The sequence below is a fragment of the Symphalangus syndactylus genome, chromosome 4 (assembly GCF_028878055.3).
Source record: "Symphalangus syndactylus isolate Jambi chromosome 4, NHGRI_mSymSyn1-v2.1_pri, whole genome shotgun sequence".
In the NCBI taxonomy this organism is placed as follows: domain Eukaryota; kingdom Metazoa; phylum Chordata; class Mammalia; order Primates; family Hylobatidae; genus Symphalangus; species Symphalangus syndactylus.
Window position 1 is genome coordinate 92,159,124 of NC_072426.2, and position 27,921 is coordinate 92,187,044.

Sequence of the window (27,921 nt, forward strand, 5' to 3'; positions counted from 1 at the left end):
TGATAAATTTGGTGTATGAAAGTAGGCTGTATCCTTGGACATTGTCCATTTAACCTACAATTAGGCTGCTAGAAGTGCAAGAAGCTAAAAGTGGTGGTTGGAGGTGAATGAGAATATTTGCACAGTGGAAATAGAGATCAAGTGATATTAAATACATAGATGGAGTGTTAATGGAAGTGAAGGAATTCAGGAATTACCTGGGGATTAGGAGATACCATCACTGTAAAATTCTGCCTGAGTATCTAGTGTTTTAGTTATGAAGAGGTGTCAGTTTGCATTAGTAGTAAAAATTGCTTCTCCAAGGTATGGAAATCAGAACTGCAGTTAACCTTTTGTGGTAGCTAGTGTACAAAGATGTCTGCCATCAGTTTGTTCTTCTACCTTTTTGTGCATGCTGCTTCTCACATCAAGAGCTGAAATCAAATTCACCTCTTCTTAAATCTAGGCCATCTTAATGATTGTTGATGATTCTACTTAGTGAAAGTGATGTTGTATTTCCAAGGTGAGGTCATAAAAGCCTTTGAGGCTTCTTTCTGGGCCTCTTCCAATTTTTGCAATCCAGCCACCATAAGGTGAGAAGTCCAACCTTCATGAGGAGGCCATGTGAGGGTCCTCTGGGCAACAGTCCCACCTGACCTCCAGGCAAGTGGGATTAGCCAGTGAGAATGGTGATTACCTGCATCAGAGTGAGTCATGTCTTTACCCATCCCAGTCAATGTTCAGATAACATTAGCTGTCATCTGACTGAAGTCTCACAAATGGTAGCTGCTAGTTAGGCCCCGTCAATCCACAGAATTCTGAGAGAAAATAATAAGTTGTTGCTTTAAGGCATAAAATTTGGTGTGGTTTTTACATAGCAATAAATAATTGGAGAAGTTCTCAACGTATTATTTATGTAAATTCCTGTCAGTTCACAGGTGGATTCTAGACAATTAGGATGAATGAATAGATGCTGGAGATACACACAAATGAAAACACAAGAAACTTCCTATTGTTCTTATAATTCCCCTGACCACCTTGTTTCCTCAGATAATACCATGCTCTGTGGTATGCAACAATGAATTCACACCAGGCACTATCATGTTTTCTTCTTTCAATATTCCTACTTTATGATGGAATTTGTACTGAAGATTGTAAGCTGCTTCAGTAGTCACAGTTTATTTGGGGGATCTTCAGTGCATTGTCTAAATAATGTCAGTGATATCTTGGTATTCTAATTTTTAAAATGTCTTCATGGAATTTGAAAAGAAACAAAAAAAAAAGAAAGAAAAAGAAAGGTCGGGTGGGTACTCCATGTTAACAGGTGTTAAAGGAGCAACCTCAGTTTCACTTGCACACCAGGCATTAGCTGATGGTGAAGAGGCTTCTGGCTTAGTTCCTACATGGCCAGGAGAAGGTGGGAGGATTATATAAACAGAAAAACAAAAGCTTTTAAAATATTTCAGGATTAAGATAAGGATATAATCACTGTGTTGGAATTTACTCCCTCTGTGTTACCAAATAATGGAATTGATAATGAGTTCACAACATGTTTTATAGCATTACAAAAAATGTGACATTTGATATTTCTAGGATTCGATGTTGCTATCTAGTACCCATTTTATGCCCTAGACTTGTAATTCTGGCTGGGCATGTAGTAAAGTATTATAAGAAATGGGGGCCAGGTGCAGTGGCTCATACCTGTAATCGCAGCACTTTGGGAGGCTGAGGAGGGAGGATCACCTGAGTTCAAGTGTTTGAGACAGCCTGGCCAACATGGCGAAACCCTGCCTCTACTAAAAATACGAAAATTAGCCCGGTGTGGGGGTGCATGCCTGTAATCCCATCTACTCAGCAGGCTGAGACAGGAGAATTGCTTGAACCTGAGATTCTGCAGTGAGTCGAGATCACACCACTGCACTCCAGCCTGGGCGACAGAGCAAGATTCCGTCTAAAAAAAAAAAAAAGAAAGAAAGAAAAAAAAGAAATGGGAAATGAGAGTTCAGCCACTGCTTGACCTAGGATATAGCATAGATATGGCTAAATTTAATTCCAGCAATGTCTTGATATTTTGAGTGTTCTAAGGAACTATTAATCAATCTTTAGGAATCTTATTACCTATGTCATTTTTCAAGATGGCAAGTAAGAAACACTTAGAAGGATTAAAATAAAATGGAATTAAAATAAAACAGGGAAAGGTTTTCTTCTCCTCCTGATACTACATTTTTCTCTCTAGGGGAACAGCCTTCCTCTAACTGCCCTAGGACAAAGATGAGAGAAAAAGGTGTAGAGGAGAAACATCTGCATACACCAACCTCTAGAGGGAACTCAAGGCTTTCTCCTCTCCATCTCACTACACGGGTGCCCTCCACAGCCTTCCTTCAATAGCTCTTCTGATTTCTAGTGTATCTTCCACTTATATAATGTTACCTTGTTATCATTATTACCTCCACAATTTTGCGCACCATAAAATATTTTCCTGTGTGGAAAAATATGTTCATCACTTTCAAAAGAAGAAGAGCTATGAATATATTTATGTGCGTGTGTGTATATATATGTATGTATGTTTGTGCTTTGTGTATCTGTATGTCTTTATACATATATGTATATGTATATATGCATACATTTATGTGTATATATAGATTACATATGTGTGTACATAAATATACACATATACGTATACATTTCATGTGGATGTGTCTGTATATACACATATATTGTCAATAAATGTAAGTTTCTCTTCTATAATTCAGTAGTGATATAAAGCTGTTGCATATTGAACAAAGACGCATGCAAAAGTTTAGCTGAAAAGCCATTTATTTTTAAGGGAGATACCTTTGAAACAATTAGAATCATGCATGGTAGGTACTGAATAATTCAAAGAAAGTTGCAGATAATTCATGCTCCGTCCTTGAAGTCACTGGTTGATCTACAAATAGTCTAAAAATGATGAGATATGATGAATTTCTCTTTCTGCCTGACAAATAACATAGCATTATGTCTATAACTACCCTGAAACATTTTAGCAACACAACCTAGAATCATGTCAAAGTACCTGAAATCAGGTTTCCAACAGAATTCCAAAATAGCAGTGATCTTTTAGAGGAATTTGACCGGCTATACCTAGAAAATAACAAATATTTAAAGGCTCATATTTTGGAAGCCAGACTTAGTTCATCTCAGAGAATTTTGAGAAAAGCTGGTGTTTGTCCTATACATGACCAGATTCTTGACTACCTAGCTTTCTGTGAAGGGCAGAGGACACTAATTCCAGTGTTAGGAATTCGAATTAATCATTTTACAAGTCTGAATTTTTATTTTGTCCATTATTTGTGTCTGTGATTTTGAAAAACCTCAAACTCAGCATTTCCCATAGATTCATCTATAAATTGTGATATTTTATGATTGTAAAGTCCCTTCTTTCTTTCTTTCTTTCTTTCTTTCTTTCTTTCTTTCTTTCTTTCTCTTTCTTTCTTTCTTTCTTTCTTTCTTTCTTTCTTTCTTTCTTCTTTCTTTCTTTCTTTCTTTCTTTCTTTCTTTCTTTCTTTCTTTCTTTCTTTCTTTCTTTCTTTCACTTTTTTAGAGATGATATCTTGCCCTGTCATCCAGTCTTGAATGCAGTGGCATGATCAGCTCATCATAACCTCATACTTCTGGGCTTAAGTGATACTCCTGCCTCAGCCTCTCAAGTATCTAAGACTACAGGTGCACCCCACCACTCCCACTTATTGTAAAAATTTTTTTTGTAGCGACAGGGTTTCATTATGTTTCCAGGGTGATCTTGTATTCCTGGCCTCACATGATCCTCTCACATTGGCTTCCCAAAGCACTGGGATTAAGGTATGAGCCACTGTGCCCAGCTCATTATATTTTAGTAAAGAATATATAAACATTGTCTTATTAAATCTATAAAACTTTCAGTAAAGCAGTAATTATTGTAACCTGAAAAAGAGATTGAAGCTCACAGAAGTTAAGCAAATGGTCTCAGGTCACACAACTGAGAGTCAGAATTTGATCCTAGGGTTCTAACTCTAAAGCCAATGGTCTCTTCATTACTATAAAATTTTTTACTATGTAAGAATTTATGAAGAAATATTTTGATACTTAAATGCTTTATAAGAATAAAAATTAGCATTTTATCTCTTTTTAAATAGGCTACACACATTAGGGTCATGGTGATGGAACAAACCATCTCAGACAATGTCTTTCTGACATTCCTGGTAGTGCTTCTGTAAGAATGGCAACAGATGAATAGAAATATGTGCAACCTACATTTCAGAAGAGAGATCTTTACACTAAAGATGAAAAGTCATCCTCTACATGTGGTCAAATCTCAATAACTTAATGATGCTTGCAATGATATTTGATGTTTGATGTTGTTGATATTCCTGAAGCTTAAAATTGTCATCGGGTTATTATTTGATTGGGTTATCAGGAGTTTACATCAGGTTTTTGAAGAGCAGGTTTTTTGAAGAGAGTCAGAGGACTTCTTCCTGCTTGTGCAATAAGTGCTATGCTGAAATAACTCAAAACTCTTACACTGGAAACATATTGAAATGCACAACAAATTTAAGCAAACATTTAAAAACTGTATAGCTGAGATTGCTAGATTGTAAAGAAATTCCTCAGGTACCAGGACAGAAAAATGAGAATAAACTGGAAATTACTGAAATGATTGTGCAAGGAGTTGTTGCAGTGCTGCTTTCATGGTGGGGAGGGGCTGGAAGGCAGGAGGATTGAGCAACTGAAAGAGATAAAGATCAGTAACATACATCAGTGGTGTTTTGTTTTGTTTTGTTTTGTTTTGTTTCTGATGGAATCTTGCTCTTGTTGCCTAGGCTGGAGTGTAATGGCATGATCTCGCCTCACTGCAACCTCCGCCTCCCGGGTTCAAGCGATTCCCCTGCCTCAGTCTCTCAAGTAGCTGAGATTACAGGCAAGCGCCACCATGCCCGGCTAATTTTTTTTGTATTTTTAGTAGAGATGGAGTTTCAGCACGTTGGCCAGCCTGGTCTCGAACTCCTGACCTCAGGTGATCCAACAACCTCGGACTCCCAAAGTGCTGGGATTACAGGCATGAGCCACTGCGCCCGGCCCAAAGTGGTTCTTAAGTGATACTCCTGCCTCAGCCTCTCAAAGTAGCTAAGAGATAATTTTGCCCTGCAGCAGAGGGACACTTAAGCAATATCCGCAGACAAATTTTTGTTTGCCACAACTACAGGAGCGGCATAGTATGAATGGTATTAATGGCATGTAGAGGGTAGAAGCTAGGAATGCTTCTAAACATTCTACAATACAGAAGAAAACCACCCAGAACAAAGAATTCTGTGACGCCAAAAGTCAACAGTACTCAAGTTGAGAGCCCTGGTCTAGAGAGTGGGGCTTTATCCCTATAGGGACAGTAAAGGAAAATGTTGATTCACAGGGATGAAAATTTAAAACTGTATTACCCAAAAGAAAAGCCTTAATCCTATGAGGATTATACCTAAATTGAAGAGAGAACCAAAAACCAAAAAAAAAAAAAAAAAGAAAATATTTTGTTCATTTCCTCTCTGCCTGCAATGTGGGATAAGAAAATTTTCTATGAGCCCGAAAACCTCTCATATTGTGATTCAATTTACCAAAAGATATCTTGGATTCTAAATATTTAGAAAATAAAATAAACACCAATTCTGGGTAAGTGATAGCCCTAGAATTTCTTACCATCATAAACACAAAATCTCTTTACCCAGACAGTTTCATAATTTATGCTATGAAAATCTTTACAGTAACAAAAAATAGATTAGCTTACAATAAAAGCTTTTCTGATTTTTATTGTTTAAAAAGTTAAACAATGCACCAAAATGGAGTGTTAGTAGACTCAATTAACAGAAATATTAAAGCCTGAAACACTGTGAAAATAAAACAATTAAAAAGAGAATACAAACTAATTAAGTTTAATATCACCAAAATATTTTAAAAGTAATTAAAATCCCATGAAAATACAGACACTATAAAAGGAATATCTGTAAAAAAAAGCTAATCAAATTTCCAGAAATAAAAAATAAAGTCATTGGAATAAAAAATCCAATCAACAATTTAAACAGCAAATTAGATACAAATGAAGAGAGAATCATAAACTGAATTAACATATGAGCAATTAACCAGAATACAGCACAGATGGAAAAAAAAATAAAAACCATTAATGTTGGAAAACATGAGAGCTTGAGAAAAGTGGAGTGTAAAATAAAAAGATTCAAAATTCATGTAATAAGAATGTTTGAAATAAGACCAGAGAATGGGGAAGCGACAAGGTTAAATGGTGACGGAACTTCTACTTGTTGATGGTGGATTAAGCTAGTCGGTCAAACCCTCATGCTGGGCTCCTTTGCTCTATCTAGGGCAAAAATGGAATTACCATCCACTACATTTAAATTATCTTTTGGAGACAAACACCTGGGTTGCCTCCTAGTCTCTACTAACTCAAAGATAACTATGGAAAGCACTTTTGTGAATGTTCCCTTACGGACCAATTTAAGAATTTTTTTGAGAGTGAGGGTGGGTATGATATGTAGTTCCAGAAGCAGAAGTCAGAAATACTTCTAAAAGACAATACAGGAATACTTCTAAAAGTGTTTCTGTACTCACACTGCGTTCTATAATTAATTTTACATTATAATATTAGACCATCTTCTAGAGTGGCTATACCAATTTGCCATATATGTACTTAGTGCACAAGGGTTCTGGACTCCCCACGTTCTTATCAACAATTGCTCTCAACCACATTTTCTATTTGTAATCCATCCTTCTTGGTATTTTGGGTGGTCCCTCAATCTAAGAGTTTATCTTTTATCAATTCTAGAAAATTTTTTACCATTATATTTTGAAATATATTATCGTCACATTTCCTGTTATCTTTTGTTTCTGGAAAACCTATTTGACTTAATTTGGTGCCTTTTCTTCTGTCTTCCATGTTCCTAACTTTTTTCTTATTTTTTTCTGTTTAATAACCTCTCTATTCTACTCTCTACTTGACTTTTCCTCAAATCCATGCTCTAACTATTTATCTTATCAACTGTGCCTATCTTTTGTTTAATCTGTCCATGGAGGGCTTTTTTCACCACATCAAATGATTATTGTTTTCATTTCTGTAATTTTATTTGTTTCTTTCAAATATCCTCTGGTTCTTTTTTCATTTTTTTGTTCTTCTATTTATGTTTTATCTTCTTTAGTTGTTGATATTAATACATTTATAGTACTTTGAAACAACAAATTGACAATTTTTTTTAGTTCTTAGCGTTCATATTCCTATATTTGCTGTAACTTATGACTCTCTTATAGAAATTTCTTTTTTTGTGTCATTTGTGATGTTTGACAGGCAGTTTGCCATTGTTGGGGCATGTTTTCCATTGGTCTTCCAGTTCCATCAGTCAGGGAGGGGTCCTTCTGGAGAACAGAGGATTACCTTTGCCTCTGCTAAGGTGCTTTAGTTTTTTCATCATGGTGCAAATATGTTTATGTTAATTTCATAGCTTAGATTCCCATACCTGGTAGGTATTGTAAATTCAGACAGTGCCTTCAGGCCTGGCATACGCTAAGGTTTGATATTCCTCCTGGGTCACTATTCTCATAGGACTCCAGGTGGACAGCGAATCTCTTTGCTACTTTCCATTTCCATATTATACCTTCTACTTTATAAAATGAATGAACTTAGATAGATGGTGCTTCCTTAGGACTGGTGAGTAAAATATTCTCTTCCCATTTCACAATGAGAATGATCTTTGATGGTACAGAACTTTATGTGAGAAACTCAGTTCCAGTTTCCTGTTTCCATGGCCTGGGGCATTATGACTTTTCCAGGAAGGGCAGTCAAAATCACATCCTAGATCCCTAAATCCAATATCCAGTTAAATGTTCCTTCAGTCAGAACACTAATGATTCTGACTTTGAGTACTCCCTGTGAAAGAATAACAAAACACTCAAGGATTTCTTTAGCCGTGAAATACAAAAATAAAATTGAATTGAGAGTTGTTATGTTGCATTAAAACTGAACTGAATATGAGTATGAACCTGGAACCCAATTAGACAGTGACTTATGATAAATATGCTATAAATATGAAATCAATTTTTAAAAGTATCAGAAGAAGTATTTGTAAAAAAAGACCTTGGTCCAAGCTACATTCTTTGCAAATATTATTCTAAATAATTCTTAAAACCTCTCTTATTTTGCAAGATTTTTCATCTCTACTTTATAAATGAGTAAATTAAGATAAAGAATATTTTCAAAAGTCAGATGATTAATAAATTTTTAGACTATGAAGCCACTGGGATTAATCACTACACCTATAGGTCACAAACTTCAGTGTGCATATAATTATCGGGAAATATGTTTAAAATGCATATTTTCAGGGCTCCAGAACAGAGATTCTGATTCTGAGTTTTCATGAAAGAGCATTATTCAAAATATGCATTATTCAAAAACGTCTAATAAGCTTGACAAGTGTATAAAATTTAGAAACAGTACAGTACACTAAGATTAAGTATTACTCTGATATCAAAATCAAATAAAGGCAAAGAGATAAGAGAAACTATACATTAATCTCACAAAACAAAACAGTTGCCAAAAGAGGAGCCTTCCCTTATCTGCTGGAGATATGTTCTGAGACCCATAGTACATGCCTGAAACTGAGGAGAGTAGCAAACTCCATATACACTCTACTTTATTCTGTATATACATACTTATTATAATGTTTACTTCATAAATTAGGCACAGTAAGAGATGAAAAACTAACAATAAAATAGGACAATTATAACAATATACTGTAGTAAAAGTTATCTGAATGTGGTATCTCTCTTTTTTCTCTCTTAAAATATTTTATTGTACTACTGTACTCACTCTTCTTCCTGTGATGATATGAGATGATAAAATGCCTATGTGATGAGACGTGAGGTAAATGACATGGGCATTGTGACATAACACTGCAGTACTATTGGCCTTCTGACAATACCTCAGAATGAGGATCATCAGCTTCTGGTGACCCTGGATGATAGAGCCATGATGATGTTTATGGATGGTTAGATGTCAAGAGCAGGCGATGGTGATGACAAATGAGTGGGTGGCATATACAGCATGGATGCACTGGACAAAGCGATAATTCACATCCCAGGTGAGATAAAGCAGTGTGACATGAGATTTCATCACACTATTCAGAATGGTTTGCAGTTTCAAACTCATGAATTGTTTATTTCTGGAATCTCTCATTTACTATTGTTAGACTGCAGTTTACTACAGATAACTGAAACCAAGGAAGGCAAGACTATGGATAAAGGGGAACTAATATTAAGGTCAAGTACAGTTGATTCTAGAAATACATTATTTACAAGGAGTCAGTCTTTCTATTTCTAGCCTCTGTCCCAGTAACAGTCATTTTGGAGTGGTGGAGTACCACAATACTGAAAATCTTTTTGTTGATCTAATGTCATTCTTGCCATGGAACTAAACAGAAGAGACTAGCCCAAGACTTTCTCAAAAATAGATCCTTTCCCAAAAGATTTTTAACTATAAAATTAGAATAATTTTCACAGTTGTCTAGCAAAGTCTATTTTTCTCCATAAGCATGGAAAAATGACATAAATTTTTATCCTCTGTTGTCCAGAGGCCTTGTCTTAATCTATGTTGGCTTTATGCCTTGAAAAACAAAATACACAATTCTGTATATGATCTACTTTGTCACTTTGTCATCCCACTTCTCTGTTTTTCCATTTATTTTAATGAACTGTTTTTACTTTCATAACATTGAACACAATTTATTAATAATGGGCATTTATCTGTTGATGACCACCTTTTTTTTTTTTTTTTCTTTTTTGAGATGGAGTCTTGCTCTGTCGCCCAGGCTAGAGTGCAGTGGTGAGATCTCGGCTCACTGCAACCTCCACCTCCCAGGTTCAAGTGATTTGCCTGCCTCAGCCTCCCTAGTAGCTGGGATTACAGGAGCCCACCACTGCCCCAGGCTGATTTTTGTATTGTATTTTTAGTAGAGACGGGGTTTCACCATGTTGGATAGGCTGGTCTCGAACTCCTGACCTCATGATCCACCTGCCTTGGCCTCCCAAAGTGCTGGAATTACAGGTGTGAGCCACTGTGCCCGAACAGATGACCACCTCTTCTTCTGACTCTAGTGGTCTTGTTTTCCTTGACATTTTTAAGACCTAACAGAGTGAATGTTGCATAAGAACGGGGCACTAGATATTTTCAAAGAATGAGTCAGAGGATGAGTTCTGGCCACACAAAAACAATAGGTAATTTTTCTGGCTTTTCAAAAGTACAATATTATAGAAATCAAGGCAGAGGGTCAGTGAAGAGCAATGCATCTGAAAATTTCAATCTGAGTTCATTTCTAATCCCTTTATTTTAAAATGAGAATGCAATAATACATCATCAATAATATGAAAGTTTAAATGGTTTTGAAAAATTATAACCTTTTGGTGAAACACTTGAGGAATTTCCATTAAAATCAAGAGTAAGAAAAGATACCCACTATTATCTGTATTACTTATTTTTCTTCAAGTTATACCTCATAAAATATGATAGGGAGAATAAAAAGTTTAATTTCTTAAGGGAGACAAAATCTTTCAGTATTTCTAGTTCCTTTAATCATCTATCTAGAAAACCGTTAGACTAAATTTAAAACGTACTTCAAGTCATAAGTACTGGGTGTTGGTGGTAGGCTGAATAATGATCCCAAAGATACCCAGGTACTAATCCCTAGAACCTATTATTGTTACCTTATATGACAAAAGAGATTTTGCACGTAAGATTAAATTAGAAATATTAAAACAAGGAGATTATCCTGGATTATCTACATGGGCACTAAATGTAATCCTAAATGTTCTTATAAGAGGGAAGCAGAAGGAGAGTTTACATAGAAGATGATGTGATGACAGGAGCAGGAAGACAGAGACAGAGATTTTAAAATGCAATCTCACTGACTTTGAAGACAGAGGAAGTGGCCATGTGAGACCAGCAATGCAAAAAATGCAGCTCAAGAACCCGGAAAAGGCTAGGAAAGGGATCTTCCCCTGGAGCCTTCAGAGGGGCCATGGCACTTCATGCCAGTTGTGATGGTTAATATTGAGTGTCAACTTGATTGGATCAAAGGTTGCAAAGTATTGTTCCTGGGTGTCTCTGTGGGGGTGTGGACAAAAGAGATTAACATTTGAGTCAGTGACCTGGGAGAAACAGACCCACCCTGAACCTGAATGGGCACCATCTAACCAGCTGCCAGCATGGCTAGAATAAAAGCAGGCAGAAGAATGTGGAAAGACCAGAGAGGCTTAGCCATCCGGCTTCTATCTTTCTCCCATGCTGGATGCTTCCTGCCCTCGAACATTGAACTCCGAGTTGTTCAGCTTTGGGACTCTTGGACCTTCGTCCACTGACTGCAGGCTGCACTGTCAGCTTCCCTACTTTTGAGGTTTTGGGACTCAGACTGGCTTCCTTGCTCCTCAGCTTGCAGATGGCCTATTGTGGGACTTCACCCTGTGTTTGTGTGAGTCAATGCTCCTTAATAAACTCCCTTTTCATATATACATCTATCCTATTAGTCCTGTCCCTCTAGAGAACCTTGATTAATACACCAGTGAAAACCATTTTGGACTGTGACCTCCATGACCATAAGAATAAATTTGGTTTAAGTTATTACGTTTCTGGTAATTTGTTACAGCAGCAATAGAAAATTAATATGGGGGAGAAGAGGCCCCTTTCATAAAACCTGCAGAGAATATCCCATATATTGGAATAAACTTTATCAGGTATATACTGTAAATAGCTTTTAAAATGTACTCAGAAGTATAATAGTGTTATGTTTTTCAGTTCATTTAAAGCATTTATTTTATTTCAATCAACATTTTATATAACTTTTTTGTTTTGGAATTTCAAAACATATCCTATATTTCATATCAAGGGTAAATCTTGGAGAATAGGTTAAGAAATTAATTAGAAGAATAAATGGGAGACAAGAGGGAGAAGGTAAAATATGACTTACATTGCCAAATATGAAAATGTCTTGTAAGATAAAATAATCTTAAAAAAATAATCTGAATTCTTACAGTGCTGTGTTGAAGGAAAAATATCTCTTTCAATGGAACCAAATTTTGATAGGCCAGCAATGACCTCATGTATATAAATAAACATTTAAAACCAGATTTTGATAGGCAAGCAATGACCTCATGTATATATATAAACTAAAATGTTTATTAGCATCTGATAAGTGTGACATTTCAAATAAAGGATAAATTATGAATTATTCAACAAATCATGCTGGGACAATTAGTTATTTCTGTGGAGAAATTATATACTCTCTACCAAAATAAATTCCAGAAAGATTAAAAAATGAAATCTAAAAATGAAACAAATAAAAAAGAAAACCTTTCTATAAATAAATTCAAAGGCAGAAATCATATTAAAAATATTGATATATTTGCCTACCAACAGTTAAAAATATTTATGTCTCACTAACCAGGCAAAAATAAACAAAAAATGAAAGGAACAAAGTAAGCTTTAAAAGCTATTTGAAAATGTGATAAAAAGTTATTTATTTTGTATAGGAAGAATTTTCATACATGAATAATCAACAGATTGAATACTCCAATAAAAATGGATAAAAAAACCAGTAGATCATTCAGCAGGAACTACAGATGGACATTAAACTTCAGAGAAAAAAATTAATCTCACTTATAATAAAAATACAAATGTAAACAATGAGGCTCTGTTTTGCCTTCCTAATTGATAAAGATAAGCGAGGGTGGGGAATAATACCTACTACAGTAATTACTATTTTTAATATAATGACCATATATTAACATTATGATGAGAACACAATGCAACAAACCAATACTGAAGACAAAATTGAAGTCTTTGCTCTTCTTTCTTGGCTGGGTTATTCATTCATTTATTTGGTTAACACATGTTGGGCAATATCTCCCTTCCAAGCAATGTGCAGTGCTGACTCACTGTCAAATCATTTTGAGTGGTTGCATGTGTGTGGTTGGAGGATGGAGGGTGAGGAGAGAAAGACAGATCAAGTCTTATTTACAGCCCAGTGCAATAAGCATTGGGAGTTGTACAGAGAACATGATCCGTGGTTGCAGGAAAGCCCTATCACAGTGGGGCCAGGAAACAGTGGGAAGAGGAGCTTGAGCTAAGGGTGAGAACTTCAACAGGCAAAAACGAGATGGCCAGTTAAGAAAGTGGGGAGGAGAAGGGCTTTCTAAGGAGGGGGGCGGGGCGGGATAACAGGGAGGTGGTGGGAGCCGGCCTAATAAGGGAACTATAATAGTTTCACTTGGCTGAAGTACAAATGACAAAGTGAGCAAAAGTACAAAGGAAAGTGAGCAAACAGGCAAGTTGCCATAGAGGTTGACATGCAATATAACAGATGTCCCTGGATGAGGAAGAGGCATCAGGCAAGGCTTCCTGGAGGTGGTGACTCAGTTAATACACATTCTTTGATCTAATGGTTCCACCTGTAAAGTAACCAATTTGAAGGTAGAGAACACACAAGGAAAAGAGCCACACTAATCCATTATATGACCTCATTAAAGCCGTGGTCCCAAATTTCTTTGAAAATGGGATGACGGGGACCTTTTCTCCAGCTTCAGATGCCTTAATGTCTTAGGGCTTCAGCAACCCAGGCCCAAGTAAGACTGCCTTAACATTTTAAATTTTATAGAGCAATTTAGTTGTTTTGTACTATTTCTTCCAATATCTCATTAGAAATAATTCTAGCTTTGATTACCATCCAAGATACATTTTAAATAATGACTGTAATTCCCCTCTCCTATTCCTACATAAACAGACTGAAAAAAAGAAAGAGGGAAGGAATTGTGGATGGAAAGAGAAAGAAGAAGGGAAGAGAAAAGAGAGAGCAAGAGGTAAGAAAACGGAAGGAGGGCCAGAGGGCCACAGCTCTCCTGGGAACAGTTATTTGAGATTTTACTTCCTGTTTTCTCTCCAGGTGTTTATGGAATTACCATGATTTGAGTCTGAATGGGGCCTCAGCCCTGGAGCTTGCCAGAGCCAGGAAATTAAAATAAGAGGAATGACCAATAGCCCATATAACTCTGTGGTGTGATGCAATTCTTCCTGACCATTGTGCTAACTCCTTTCAGATATCATTTTAATTCCTCTTAGTAGGAGCAAAATGTTTTGATCTTTAAAAAGGGAAAAGTCTCCCCACCCCTTCCACTACTCTCATGCTGTTTGCAAAATATGTGCTGTTTATGAGAGGCCGAGATGCAGGGTTACAGGAGAAATAAGGGTGAGGAGATGCAGAGAGAGAAAGGAGGGTAGATTTGCTTCTCTATTTGAGCTCCCAGTGGCTTTCCTCTGCACATGGTGCTGCTGAAGCCCTGCATAGTCCCAGCTAAGGCCATGCCACCTCCCGCTGTGGATGCAGCTGGCCCCATGACATTTCAACAGGAGCATTCCAATCAGGCTCACATAGAGAGAGATGCTGACATTTCACAGGTTCATCAGAAAGGCAAACTCTGTAACTCATAGTTAGTTATTCTTTCCAGGAGCAATATTCTGTTTTGTTTTCTTTTTTTTTTTCTTTCTTCATAGGTCAAATCTATGCATGCACGCGCAGGAGAAAACCCCATATTTCTCATTAGAAAGGTAGAGAATTAACCTTTGTCTTTCTTGACTGCCTCTCATCCATGAAGTTCACTCTAATCTGCTAGCTGGAAAAGATGTCTTACTCCACTGAACCTGAGCAGTTCTCTAATCCATATCCATATGCCATTTATCACTTTTCCTTTCCAATTTCCTATTACAGGTATAATCCCAGGTGTATTGATTAGGTCCTACCAGAAAATAGTAAGTACATTTAACTGGGATGTTGAAGGCAATCTGAGGAAGGGACTATTTCAGAGGGATGGACAAGTTTAAGGAAACCACCAAGTGCTACCGAGTTACCCTGGAACTAATCAGAGCAAGAAGCCATTATCACCGTCTACCTGAAGGGCAAGGACAGGACATAGAGTTACCAGACTCAGATGAGAACTGAAAGCTGAAGTTGTGGACAGAAGACTGCTCCCAATTCTAGTAGACACAGTGTCAAAACAATTACCAGATTCATTGTGCTTAGACAAGGAGGAATGAGTGTGTGTGTGTGTGTGTGTGTGTGTGTGTGTATGTGTGTGTGTTCTGTGGGGGGGGGCCATCACCCTGAAATCTTTCTCCTCATTAGCTCTGATCTCCTACCAGTGCCTTCTGCTGCCTTATTAACACCAATTAAAAGCCCCAGGGACGGGAGCCCAGAGATGTCAAGGTTGGCTTCAAGGTCAGTCCCGGGTAGACACAAAGTAGATCAAAGATAGGTGGAGAATGGGTCAGGCATGAGTGCAGGCAAACAGAATTACCAATCATCAGTGTATTTTCTTAATGCATAGAATTGATTAAGAAATTCATAAGCAATTTTTCCTTTCTGTTAACTAGTAAAGCACACTGCGCAGTCCACAGGGAAGGGACCAGGGATAATGAGAAAGTGGGATACAGTCTTTTTTGTAGCTATTGAGCACGATGATGACTGTATTATTATAATTATATATTTACGATCATTATCCCCACTATTAAACTGTGAGTTAATTAAGGAAGAGATCCTTTCTTGGTTTATTTCTTTATCTACTCTCCACATCTCTATCTCCTACCAGTGCCTTGGCCAGGGTAGATGCTTTTAAATATTTTGCAAAGAAAAACATTTACAGAGAAAAAGCATCCTAATTTAGTATTAACAAAATAATCTACTAACTAGTACATCCTCTTGGAAATATTTATATAGTTCAATGTCATATGCTGACAACATTTTTTAGGAACATTTTGATGGTACAGACATGTTTGTTAAGGAGAACTCTGAAGGACACTTGGATCCTTGAAAGTGTGAAGGTATTTTCCAGCAGAGTAAATGTAATAAATGTGAAAAAAAAGATGATCGTTAAAACTATTGAAATAGACAACAAGATATACAGGTTTGAATATTCTATTATGGAGAACAAATTCCATGTTTGTATCAGAGAAACAATCTTCCTAATACTACATTATAAGCAGTTTCAAAATGCTTTCACAGAGAATAACTTATTTGGAAAAGAAAGTTCATCTAGATATCTGTCAGCAAACTAAACTGACAGGTCTAAAAGAGGTTTGGGAATGCTCTTTTGTTGATTGTTGTGTAGGAAAAAAAAAGTCATTAAACTCATATACAACTTCATCATGTAGACAGGTTTGCTATATTCAGCATCATAGTTAAGATACAGAATAGTTCCATCACCACAAGGATCCCATCTGTTGCCCTTTTGTAACCATATCTACCTTCCTTCTCCCACCTTCTCCACTCCCTTCCCTAATTCCTGACAAGCTACAATCTTTTCTCTGTTTCTAAAATGTTACTATTTTAACACTTTTATATAAATAGACTCATACAATCTATAACTTTTGGAATTTACTTTCTTTCCATTGCCTAATTCTCTGGGGATTCACTCAAGTTATGTGAACTCTGCAGTGTGCTTTCGTCTATTGCTGATTAGTAGTCCATGCTGTGGATTTGCTACAATTTGCTTAATCATTCACCCACTGAATTATAGTTAGGTGGTTTCCATTTTGGGCTAATACAAATAAAGCTGTTATGAATATTCATGTATAAGTTTTTATGTAAACATAAGTTTTCATCTCCCTAGGATAAATGACCAAGAGGTCAATTGCTGGGTCACATAGTAATTGCTTGTTTACTTTTTAAAGAAATTACCAAACTTTTTTAGAATGTCCTAAAGGTTTTGCAATTCCACCAGCAGTGCAAAAACATATGCCTTCATGTCTTCAGGAGTACAATTGCTGAGTTGTAGGTAGTTGCATGTTTAGCATTGTAAGAGACAGTGAACATTTTCCATTCTAATCAGCAATGTGTAAGTGATCCAGTTTCTCTGAAGCTTTGCCAGCATTTCCCGGGATCACTATTTTTTATTTTAGCCATTTTGATATGTGTGCAGTGATATTTAATCATGGTTGTGATGTGCATTTCTCTGATGGTTAATTATCTTAAATATCTTTCCATTTAATTATTGCCATCTCTATACACTCTTTGTTGAAATATCTGAGTGTATTTTGCTTACATTCTAATTGGATTGTTTGTTTTCTGTTGTTGACTTTTGAGAGTTTTATGTATCTTCTTAATACTAGACATCTTTTACTAGTGGCTTGCAAATATTTTTTCGCAGTCAATAGCTCATTTTTCATTACTCTTAGCAGGATTTTTTGCATAACAAAAGTTTTTACTGAGATCTAATTTATTAATTTTTATTTTTAATGATCTTTTCTTATGTGTCAAAACTAGAAACTCTTTGCTCTGCCATATATTCTGAAGAATTTCCTTTATGTTTTTCTCTAAGAGATTTATAGTTTTACATTTTAAAATATTTTACATATAAGTTAATGATCCATTTTGAGAAAATTTTTGAATAATGTGTGAGGATTTTGGTTAAGGTGTTTCTTTGTTGTTGTTTGGTCATTGTTGCCCAATTACTGCAGCATCATTTGTTATAAAGGCCACCTTTCCTCCACTGATTTTTTTCATTTTTATAAAAATAAGTTGGTAATATTTACAGGGGTCTAATTCTGAGTTTTCTATTTGGTTCCATTGATCTGTATGTCTACTCTTTCACCAGTAGCACTCCACCTTGTTTACTGTAGCTAAATTACAATTAGGTAGAGTGCATTATTTCACTTCATTCATTTTCGAGATTGTTTTAGCTATTTGTAGAGCCTTTGCTTTATGTGTGTGTGTGTGCACATATATATATTATATATTTATATATATAAATATAATATATAGAAATATATATTATATAACTTATATAAAATATATATTATATAACTTATATAAAATATATATTATATATAATTTAACAATTTAAAGACTAATTTTTAGAGAAATTTTAGGTTCACAGCAAAATCAAAATTAAAAATAAGAGAAAGCTAGAGAGATTTCCCATATATCTCCTGCCCTGACTTATCCACAGTCTCCTTAATTATCAACATCACCCTCACCAGGGTGGTATATTTGTTACAATTGATGAAGCTACATTGACATATTGTACTCACCCAGAGTCCATATTTTACTCACTCTTGGTGGTGTTCATTCTATGGGTTTGAGCAAATATGTAATGATATGTATCCATCATTCAAGTATTATACAGAGTGTTTTCACTGCCTTAATAATCCTCTGTGTTCCACCTATTCATCTTTCCCTTCACCCAACCGCTGGCAACCACTGACTTTTATTTTTTTTTAACTTGAGACAAGGTTTGGCTCTGTTTCTCAGGCTGGAGTGCAGTGGCATGATCATAGCTCACTGTATCCTCTAACTGCTGGGCTCAAGTGATCCTGCTGCCTTAGCCTCCCAAATAGCTGGGACTACAGGCATGTGCCACCAGGCTCAGCTAATTTTGTTGTTTTTTTTTTTTTTTTTGTAGTACAGACAAGTCTTGCTACATTGGCCAGGCTGGTCTCAAACTCCTGGTTCCAGTGATTCTCTTGCCTCAGCCTCCAAAGTGCTGGTATTACAGCCATAAGCCACCACGCCCAGCTTGATCTTTTTACTGTCTCCATAGTTTGTCCTTTTCCAGAATGTCTTATTATTGGAATCATATAGTTCATAGCCTTTTCAGATTGGATTATCTTACTTAGTAATATGCTTTTAAGGTCCCTCCAGGTCTGTTCATGGCTTGGTATATATATTTTTTCCTTGTTTGTTTCTTTTTTTTAAGCACTGAATAATGTTTTGTTGTTTGGATGTACCACAGTTTATATATCCATTCACCTATTAAAGAATATCTCAGTTGCTTGTTTTGGCAATTATAAATAAAGTTGCTTTAAACGTCCATGTGCAAGTTTTAGGATGAACATAAGTTTTCAATTCTTTTAATTAAATATGAATGAACATGACTCCTGGATTATATGGTAAGAATATGTTTATGTTTAGTTTTGTAAAAAACCACCAAATTGTCTTCTGAAATGGCTGTACCATTTTGCATTTCCACCAGCAATGACTGAGAGTTCCTGTTGCTCCACATCCATGTCAGCATTTGTTGTCAGTGTTTCAGATGCTGACCTTCTGAAGGTATAGAGTGATAGCTCATTGTTGTTTTCATTTGCACTTCCTTGGTGCTATATAATGTGGAACATAGTTTCAAATGCTTATTTGCTATTTGTGTATCATATTATTTGGTGAGGTACCTGTTAAAGTATTTTGCCCATTTTTTAATCAGGGTATTCGTTTTCTTTTTTTTTTTTTTTTTTGAGACAGAGTCTCGCTCTGTCGCCCGGGCTGGAGTGCAGTGGCGCAATCTCTGCTCACTGCAAGCTCCGCCTCCCGGGTTCACGCCATTCTCCTGCCTCAGCCTCCGAGTAGCTGGGACTACAGGCGCCCGCCACCGCACCCGGCTAATTTTTTGTATTTTTTAGTAGAGACGGGGTTTCACCGTGGTCTCGATCTCCTGACCTCATGATCCGCCCGCCTCGGCCTCCCAAAGTGCTGGGATTACAAGCGTGAGCCACCGCGCCCGGCCTCGTTTTCTTATTTTTGAGTTTTTAAGATTTCTTTGTAAATTTTGGATAATAGTCCTTTATTGGATGTGTCTTTTCATAATATTTTCTCCCAGTCTGTGGTTTGTCTTTTCATTTTTTTGATAGTATCTTTCACAGAGAACAACATTTAACTTTTAATGAAGTTCATCTTATTGTTTTTTTTTTTCATGGAACATGCCTTTGGTGTTGTACCTAAAAAGTTATTTCCATATCCGATGTCATCTAGGTTTTCTCCTATTATCTTTTGGGAGTTTTATCAGTTTTAATTTTAAATTAGGTCCGTAATTTGTGAAGGGTTGGAAGGATGGTGTATATTCATCCTTTCGCATGTGGATATCTAGTTTTCTAGTGCCATTTGTTGAAGACTCTTTTCTCCCTTGTATTGCCTTTGCTTGTCAAAGACCAATGGACTACATTTATTTGGACCTATCTCTGTGCTTTCCGTTCTGTTCCATTTATCTATTTGTCTATTCATTTGCCAGTGCTACACTATCTTGATTACTTGAGCTTTGTAGTAAATCTTAAAGTCAGTAGTGTCGGTCTTCTAACTTTGTTCTTCTCCTTTAATATAGTTTAATACTGTCTTGGCTATTCTGAATCTTTTGCTTCTTCATATAAATTTTAGAATTTTTTTTTTTTTTTTTTTTTTTTAGATGGAGTCTCGCTCTATCACCCAGGCTGGAGTGCAATGGCATGATCTTGGCTCCCTGCAACCTCCGCCTCCCAGATTCAAGCAATTCTCTTGCCTCAGCCTCCTGAGTAGCTGGGATTACAGGCACAGACCACCACGCCTGGCTAATTTTTGTATTTTTAGTAGAGACAGGGTTTCACCATGTTGGTCAGGCTGGTCTCGAAATCCTGACCTCATGATCCGCCTGCCTTGGCCTCCCAAAGTGCTGGGATTACAGGCATGAGCCACTGCACCCAGGCAAATTTTAAAATATTTATCCATATCCACAAAATAACTTGTTGGGATTTCATTGAATCTATTGATCAAGTTGGGAAGAACTAACCTCTTGACATTACTGAGTCTTCTGATTAACATAGTATATCTCTCCATTTGTTTAGTTCTTTGATTTTATTTATTGAAATTGTGTAGGTTTATTCATATAGATCTTGTACGTCTTACACCTAAGTTTTCATTTCTGAAGATGCTAATTTAAATGATATTTAAATTCATTAAAATTCATCAAGATTATTATTATTATTATTATTTGAGATGGAGTCTTGCTCTGTTGCCCAGGCTGGAGTGCATTGGTGTGATCTTGGCTCACTGTGGCCACCACCTCCCAGGTTCAAGTGATTCTCCTGCCTCAGCCTCCCAAGTAGCTGGGACTTCAGGTGCACGCCACTGTGCCCGGATAATTTTTGTATTTTTAGTAATAATAATATTGACTTTTGTATATTAACCTTGTATCTTTTAGGTTTTCTACATAGATGATTCTGTTATCTGCTAACAAAGGCAGTTTTATTTTTTCCTTCTCAATCAGTATGCTTTTCATTTTATTTTTCTTGGTTTATTACATTAGCCACAACGTCTAGTAGAATGTTGAAAATGAGTGGTAAGAGGAAGCATCCTTGCCTTGGTCCCATTCTTAGTGAGAAAGCTTCAAGTTTCTTGCCATTAAATACAACGTTGGCTGTAAGATTTTTGAGGATATTCTTTATCAAGTTATGGAGGGTCTCCTGTACTCCTATTTGACTCACCCCTCCCCCCCCACACTTTTTAAAGAAATCATGGAAGGGTATTGAATTTTGTCTGATGCTTTTCATGCATCTACTGATATTGCATCTACTGATCATGTAATTTTTTAGTTAATTGATATGATAATTACATTAATTGATTTTAGAATGTTGAACCAGCCTTGCATACCTGGGATAAACTCCTTTAATTTGTGGTGTATAATTATTTTTATATATTATTGAATACTATTTGTTAATATATTGGTGACAATGTTTGTACCTATGTGTATGAGAGATATTATTAATCTGTAGTTTTCTTGTAATGTCTTTGTCTAGTTTTAGTAGTAGGGTAATGCTGAACTCATATAATGAGATAGGAATTATTCTCTCTGCTTCTATAAAAGAGATTGTAGAAAATTGATATTTATTTTTCATAAATATTTGGTAGACTTCACCACTGAACCACTTTTGGCATGGTTCTTTCTGTTGTAAAGATTATTAATTATTTATTCAATTCCTTTAAGAGACACAAGCTTACTTAGATTGTCTATTTAATATTGTGTGAGTTTTTAAAAATTGTCTTTCAAGGAATTGGTCCATTTCATCTGGATTATAAAATTTGTGAGCATAAAGTTGTTCATAGTGTTTTATTAGCTCTTTATATCTGTAGGATCTGTATTAATGTCCCTTCTTGCATGTCTGATATTGGTAACTTGTGTTCTCTCTATCTCTCTCTCTCTTGTTAGCCTGAATAGAGATTTATGAATTTTATTTATCATTTCAGAGAATGGGCTTTTGGTTTTGTTAATTTTATCTGTTGATTTCCTAATTTTCAATTTCATTGGTTTCTGTTCCAATTCTTATTATTCCTTTTCTTCTGCTTATTTTGGGTTTAATTTGTTCTTATTATTTTAGTTTCCTAAGGGGGAACCCTGGATTGCTGATTTTGGATTTTTCTTCTTTTCTAATATATGCATTTAATACTATAAATTTTCCTCTAAGCATGGTTCTTGCTGCATTCTACAAATTTTGATAAGCTGTATACCCATTTTCACTTAGTTCAAAATTTTTAAATATTTGAGATTTATTTTTTGACCCACATGTTATTTAGAAGTATATTGTCTAATCACCATGTATTTTGGGATATTTCAGTTATCTTTCTGTTATTGATATGTTTAGTCTAACTACACTGTAATCTGAGAGCAGACATTGTATTATTTCTCGTTTTTACATTTGTCAAGATGTGTTTTGTGGCCCTGAATGTGGTCTTATTTTGGTAAATGTTCCATATAAGTTTGAGAAGAATGTGTTCCCTGCTGTTATTTGATAAAGTATTCTATAGAATTTGATTATATCTAGTTGGCTGATGATGCTGTTGAGTTCAACTATGCTCTTTCTGAACTTCTGCTTGCTGTATCTGTCTGTTTCTGATGTAAGGGTCTTAAAGTCTCTATGATAGTTGATTGATCTATTTCTTCTTACAGTTTTATGATTTTTTTCTTTATGAAGTTTAATGCTCTGTTGTTAGGTGCATACATATTAAGAATTATTATGTCTTCCTGGAATACTGACCCCTTTATCATTATGTAATGCCTTTCTTTATCTTTGATAACTTTTCATGCTTTGAAGTCTCCTCTGTCTGAAATATAGATATTCCAGCTTTCTTTTCATTAATGTTAGCATGGTATACATTTTTTCCATTTACTTTTAATCTATATGTAATTTTATATAAACAGGGTTTCTTGTAGATAACATAAGTAGGCCTTATTTGTTAATTCATTCTGACAAACTCTGTCTGTTAAATAGTGCATTTAGAGCATTGACATTCAAAGTGATTATTGATATAGTTGAATTAATGTCTGCCATCCTTGGTACTGTTTTCTATTTGTTGTCCTTGTTCTTTGTTCCTTTTTTTGTCTTCTGATCCTTTTCTGCCTTTTGTAGTTTTAGTTGGCATTCTATGTGTTTCCATTTTTTCCCCTTTGTTGGCATATCAGTTATATTGCTTTTTTCTTTTTCTAGTGATTGCCCTAAAGTTTACAATATATATTTTCAATGAATCCAAATGTATTTTCAAATAACACTATGCCATTTCACAGGTAGTGCAAGAATATAATAATAATAATTTTAAAAACCTAATTCTTCCCTCCCATCTTTTATTTCATTGCTCTTATTCATCTCACTTATATGAAGCATGAAAAGCATATATATACACACACATATATATACCCATACGTATATATATGCATTAACATGCATATAACACATATGTGTTATATGTATATGTGCTATGTATATTAGCATACATAATCAAATATATTGTTGCTATTATTTTGAAAAAAATGTTATCTCTTTGGTCAATGAAGAAAAAGAAAAAGTTTCATTTCATCGTCACTTATTCCATTCTTGATGTTCTTCTTTCCTTTCTGTATATCTCAGTTTCTGGCCTATATTATTTTCCTTACCTCTAAAGAACTTATTTTAACATTTCTTACAAAGTAGATCTACTGACAATAATTTCCTCAATTTTTGTTTGTCTGAGGAAGTCTTTATTGCTCTTTCACTTGTGAAGGATAATTTTGCAGGGTACGGAATCCTATATTTCAAATATTTCTTGTTTCTCTCTCTTTTTCTTCTTCTTCTGGTATTCCCATTATGTATAAGTCTCACCTTTTATAGTTGCTGCTCAGTCTTTGGATATTCTGTTTTGTTTCTCTCCGTCTTTGTTCTCTTTGCTTTTCAGTTTTTGAAGTTTTTATTGAAATATCCTCAAGATCAGAGATTCCTTCCTCAGCTGTGTTCAGTCTGTTAATGAGCCCATCAAAGGCATTCTCTATTTCTGTCACAGTATTTTTTATCTCTAGCATTTCTTTTCAGTTCTTTCTCAGGATGTCCATCTCTCTGTTTACATTGCTAATCTGTTCTTGCATGCTGTCTGCTTTATCCCTTAGTGCCTTTAGTATATTGATCATAGTTGTTTTAAATATCCTGTATAATAATTCCAATACCCCTGTCATGTCTGGATCTGATGCTTTCTGTGTCTCTTTAAATTGTGTTCTTTGTCTTTTGATATTCCTTGTGTTTTTTTCCTGATAGCTGGATGTAACATAACAGGTAAAAGGAACTGCCCTAAATAGGCCTTTAGTAATGTGGTGGTAGGGTGTGGGGAGAAGGGAAGCATTCTCTAGTTCTAGGATTAGGTCTTAGCGTTTTAGTAAGCCTGTGCCTCTGGACTGTGAACCTCACAAGTGTTTCTCAGATTTTTTTTTTTTTTCTACTTCTTTAGGTGGGAGAAAATGACTAGAGTGGGCTGGAGTTGAGTAGTTCCTTTCTCACACATGGAAGTCTAAAGGTTACCAGAATTTGATATTTCTATCCGCTGGTCCATTAGGCTTTGATTCTATCCCAGTAGGATAGGCTCTAGTTAACTAGTTTTTCCCGACGGCACAGGACTTGTTAAGAAAAAATATCTTGGCGTATTTCAAAATGGTTCCTTTTCTCCTTCCACTGCGGAAGCGCAAGAGGACTGTTCCCTGATGTTTACTGTGAGAACTTTGTCAAGCTCCTGGTGGTATATTTCACAATATTTTGGGGGGCCGTCTATGCCTGGATCCCCCCAGGGTTTTTAACTCTCAGGTTTGTCTGCACTGAGATTCATCAGTTACAGTTCAGCTTTTCCTTCCTGTGGTGGTTTCCACTTGTGGGCCTCTGCTTTGGGAAGCCGTGATTTCCTGTATTGGCCTGTTTGTCTCTTCAGTCTTGAGAGTGGCCATTTGCCCTGTGTCCTCATTCCTTTTACAGATCCAAGAAGAGTTTGATTTTTTAGTCAGTTTGGCTTTTTACTTGTTATTAAAATACAATGGCAATTCCCAAGCTCCTTACATACAGAACCAGAGCTGAAAGAGGCTTCGATATATTTTTTTTTAAGAACTAGAAATCTTCTGTAATAAGATGGGCTCCCTCTGGATGTGCTATAGCTTTGAGTCTCATTTTGGGGATGTTGGCCTGAGTTTGGATAAGCCAAGGTTGGTGTAGAGATAAAACTTTTGTTTTCGCTGCTACTTATGGTCCCTAAGACCCTGACACAAAATTCAATCTCATTATCAGGCCTTTGAAGGCATAAAACTGAACCACTGATAATAAGTTGAAAATCACTAGTTAACTTTGTCCAGAGTTGGTGTTTTTTTTTGTTTTTTTTTTTCTCTAGAACCTGAGCCATATAGACAATTTGATTAGAAAAAGGAGAGTTTAGAAATTCCACTTTGGGGTCTCAAGCATGCATCCTACTTCAGGATGTCTTGGGAGACTGTCGAGCTGAGAGAGAGTGCCCCATTGCAGTCATTCAGGTCATCAAGGGGGTCATCAGGAAATGCCTTATCAAGCTCCAAAGAGAACTGGGGCAATGCACATGTTAAAATGAATCTCTCCATTCCCCTATTTCAGGTGATCAATTTTTATTTGCCATTTCTCACACCTTTCTGATTACAGAGAGTTGTAGTCATCCTAATAGTCTAATTTTCTTTTTTTTTTTGAGAAGGAGTCTCGCTCTTTCATCCAGGCTGGAGTGCAGTGGCACGATCTCGGCTCACTGCAGGCTCTGCCCCCTGGGGTTCACGCCATTCTCCTGCCTCAGCCTCCCTTGTAGCTGGGACTACAGGTGCCCGCCACCCTGCCTGGCTAATTTTTTGTATTTTTAGTAGAGATGGGGTTTCACCGTATTAGCCAGGATGGTCTCGATCTCCTGACCTCGTGATCCGCCCACCTCGGCCTCCCAAAGTGCTGGGATTACAGGCGTGAGCCACCGCACCCGGCCTAGTCTAATTTTCTAAGTATATGGTCCTCACAGAGTTGTCAGAGGAGATCACGATGTAAAGAAGAAGGTTCCTTTATCTTCTGTCTATGTGAAATGCTCAGTTGTCCTCAGAGTAAAAAAATGGAGTTCTTTACTTCAAGTAGGTTTAATATCTCAATAAAGAGTTTTAAGCTTGTCTTGGGTATGGGGGAGGCATCCTTCGCCTGGACCAGATAGATTATGTATTTGGGCTTGCTGTGGTAGTGACACAAACTGTTTCATATCTGAAGCATATATCCATTACAAATGTCTTTGGGTAGAATTCCAAGCTGCAGGAGAGGCCAAAGGATGGAATTTGACAAATGACTTAGGGAACAAGAGTAGCAGAAGTCAGAAGTAAGCAAGCCAGGTGCAGTGGCTCGCGCCTGTAATCCTAGTACTTTGGGAGGCTGAGGCGGGTGGATTGCTTTGATCTCAGGAGTTCAAGACCAGCCTGGGCAACATGGTAAAACCTCATCTTTACAAATAAATACAAAAATTAGCCGGGTGTTGGTGGCTTGCTTGCATTTGTAGTCCCAGCTACTCAGGAGGCAGAAGCTGGAGAATTGCTTGAGCCTGGGAAGTGGAGATTGCAGTGAGCCGAGATCATGCCGCTGCACTCCAACCTGGGTAACAGAGTGAGACCCTGTCTCAAAACAAAAACAAAAACAAAAACAAAACAAAACAGAACAGAAGTTCTTTAGGTGATGGCAGGACCAATGACTTCCAGCCAAGTGAAGCTAGGAATCAAAGTTCGGCATTATCTACACATTTCTCCCATGCACAGCTCAATGATAATGCTTTCAGAACTATGGATATCACAGCAGCCACTGTCTGTCATTAGGTCTACTTGTTCAAATGTTTTTTGATAAAACAGCTGATTACCTTTATTCTATCAGTTTCTTCATCCCACCATCCAGAGTTCCACAGTAATACAGAGCGGCATCATTTTCAGTACATACAGCCTTGGATAAGGCTTGGTGAAGAGGCCAGAAAAAGTCCAGATAAGTCCATCTTGGTTTGAAGTTCTACAATGCAAGTGGAGACTACCATTTCAGAAGCACTTGAGGTATTGAGAGATTATGGAGTCTATCACAAAGGGTCTTCCTTGTTTCTTTCTATAACTGTGGCTGCAGATCAAAAATAAACTTTTGTTTTAGGTAAGAAAAGTAGAGTGCAAAGGAAGCTTTTTGTATAGCCTGTAGACAGTATCAAAGGCTAATTCTTGCTGAGAAGATCAACATTTATGTAGGTAAAAGGTCTAGCTAGACTATGGGGAGAAACCTTATCCACTTCTCTGACTATTCCACCAATAAAACCATTAACACGATTTGTGCTAAGATCTCTGTAAATATGGAGTCCTTTGCATCCTAGAACACATGAAGAATAGAGAAAGGCAGATTTTCAGTGTGGTCCTTAATTTTCTTTGGAGATAGGAGCAGCTGAAGCAGCAGCAGGGATGAAATTGGTAGTGCTGGAGTATACTGGACTGTGGATTTCTGTCCAGTGTATTCCATTTACCAGCTGCTCTGCAGTTCCCCGTGGGGAATATGAAACAGCAAGGAGCCACAGTTTCATAATTCTGCAGCTGGCAGTCCATATCCTCTTCTTTAGTTTATAAGTGTCCAGCTAGAAGTTCCTGTGGATGACCTAGAAGATCTTCTACGTCCTTTCAATGATCATCCCAGAGTCTGGACATTCTCCAAATCCAGAGTCTCATGAAATAAATTTTTGTATTTTTCAAGGCACTTATGTGTAAGTGGTTGAAACCCAAATTAAGTTAGGTTAAGAACAAAAGAGATGCATTGGC

The 27,921-nt window shown here is 36.5% G+C and overlaps 1 long non-coding RNA gene across 1 annotated transcript in view; it reads right to left on the bottom strand.

Annotated features, from left to right (window-relative positions):
• LOC129480294 (uncharacterized) overlaps positions 1-8,971 on the bottom strand; it is a 51,314-nt gene extending 42,343 nt beyond the window's left edge. Inside the window, exon 1 of the long non-coding RNA XR_008656975.1 lies at positions 8,855-8,971. This is a non-coding gene — a long non-coding RNA (uncharacterized lncRNA). The remainder of the gene's footprint in view (positions 1-8,854) is intronic.
• Between the last annotated feature and the right edge of the window lie 18,950 nt (positions 8,972-27,921).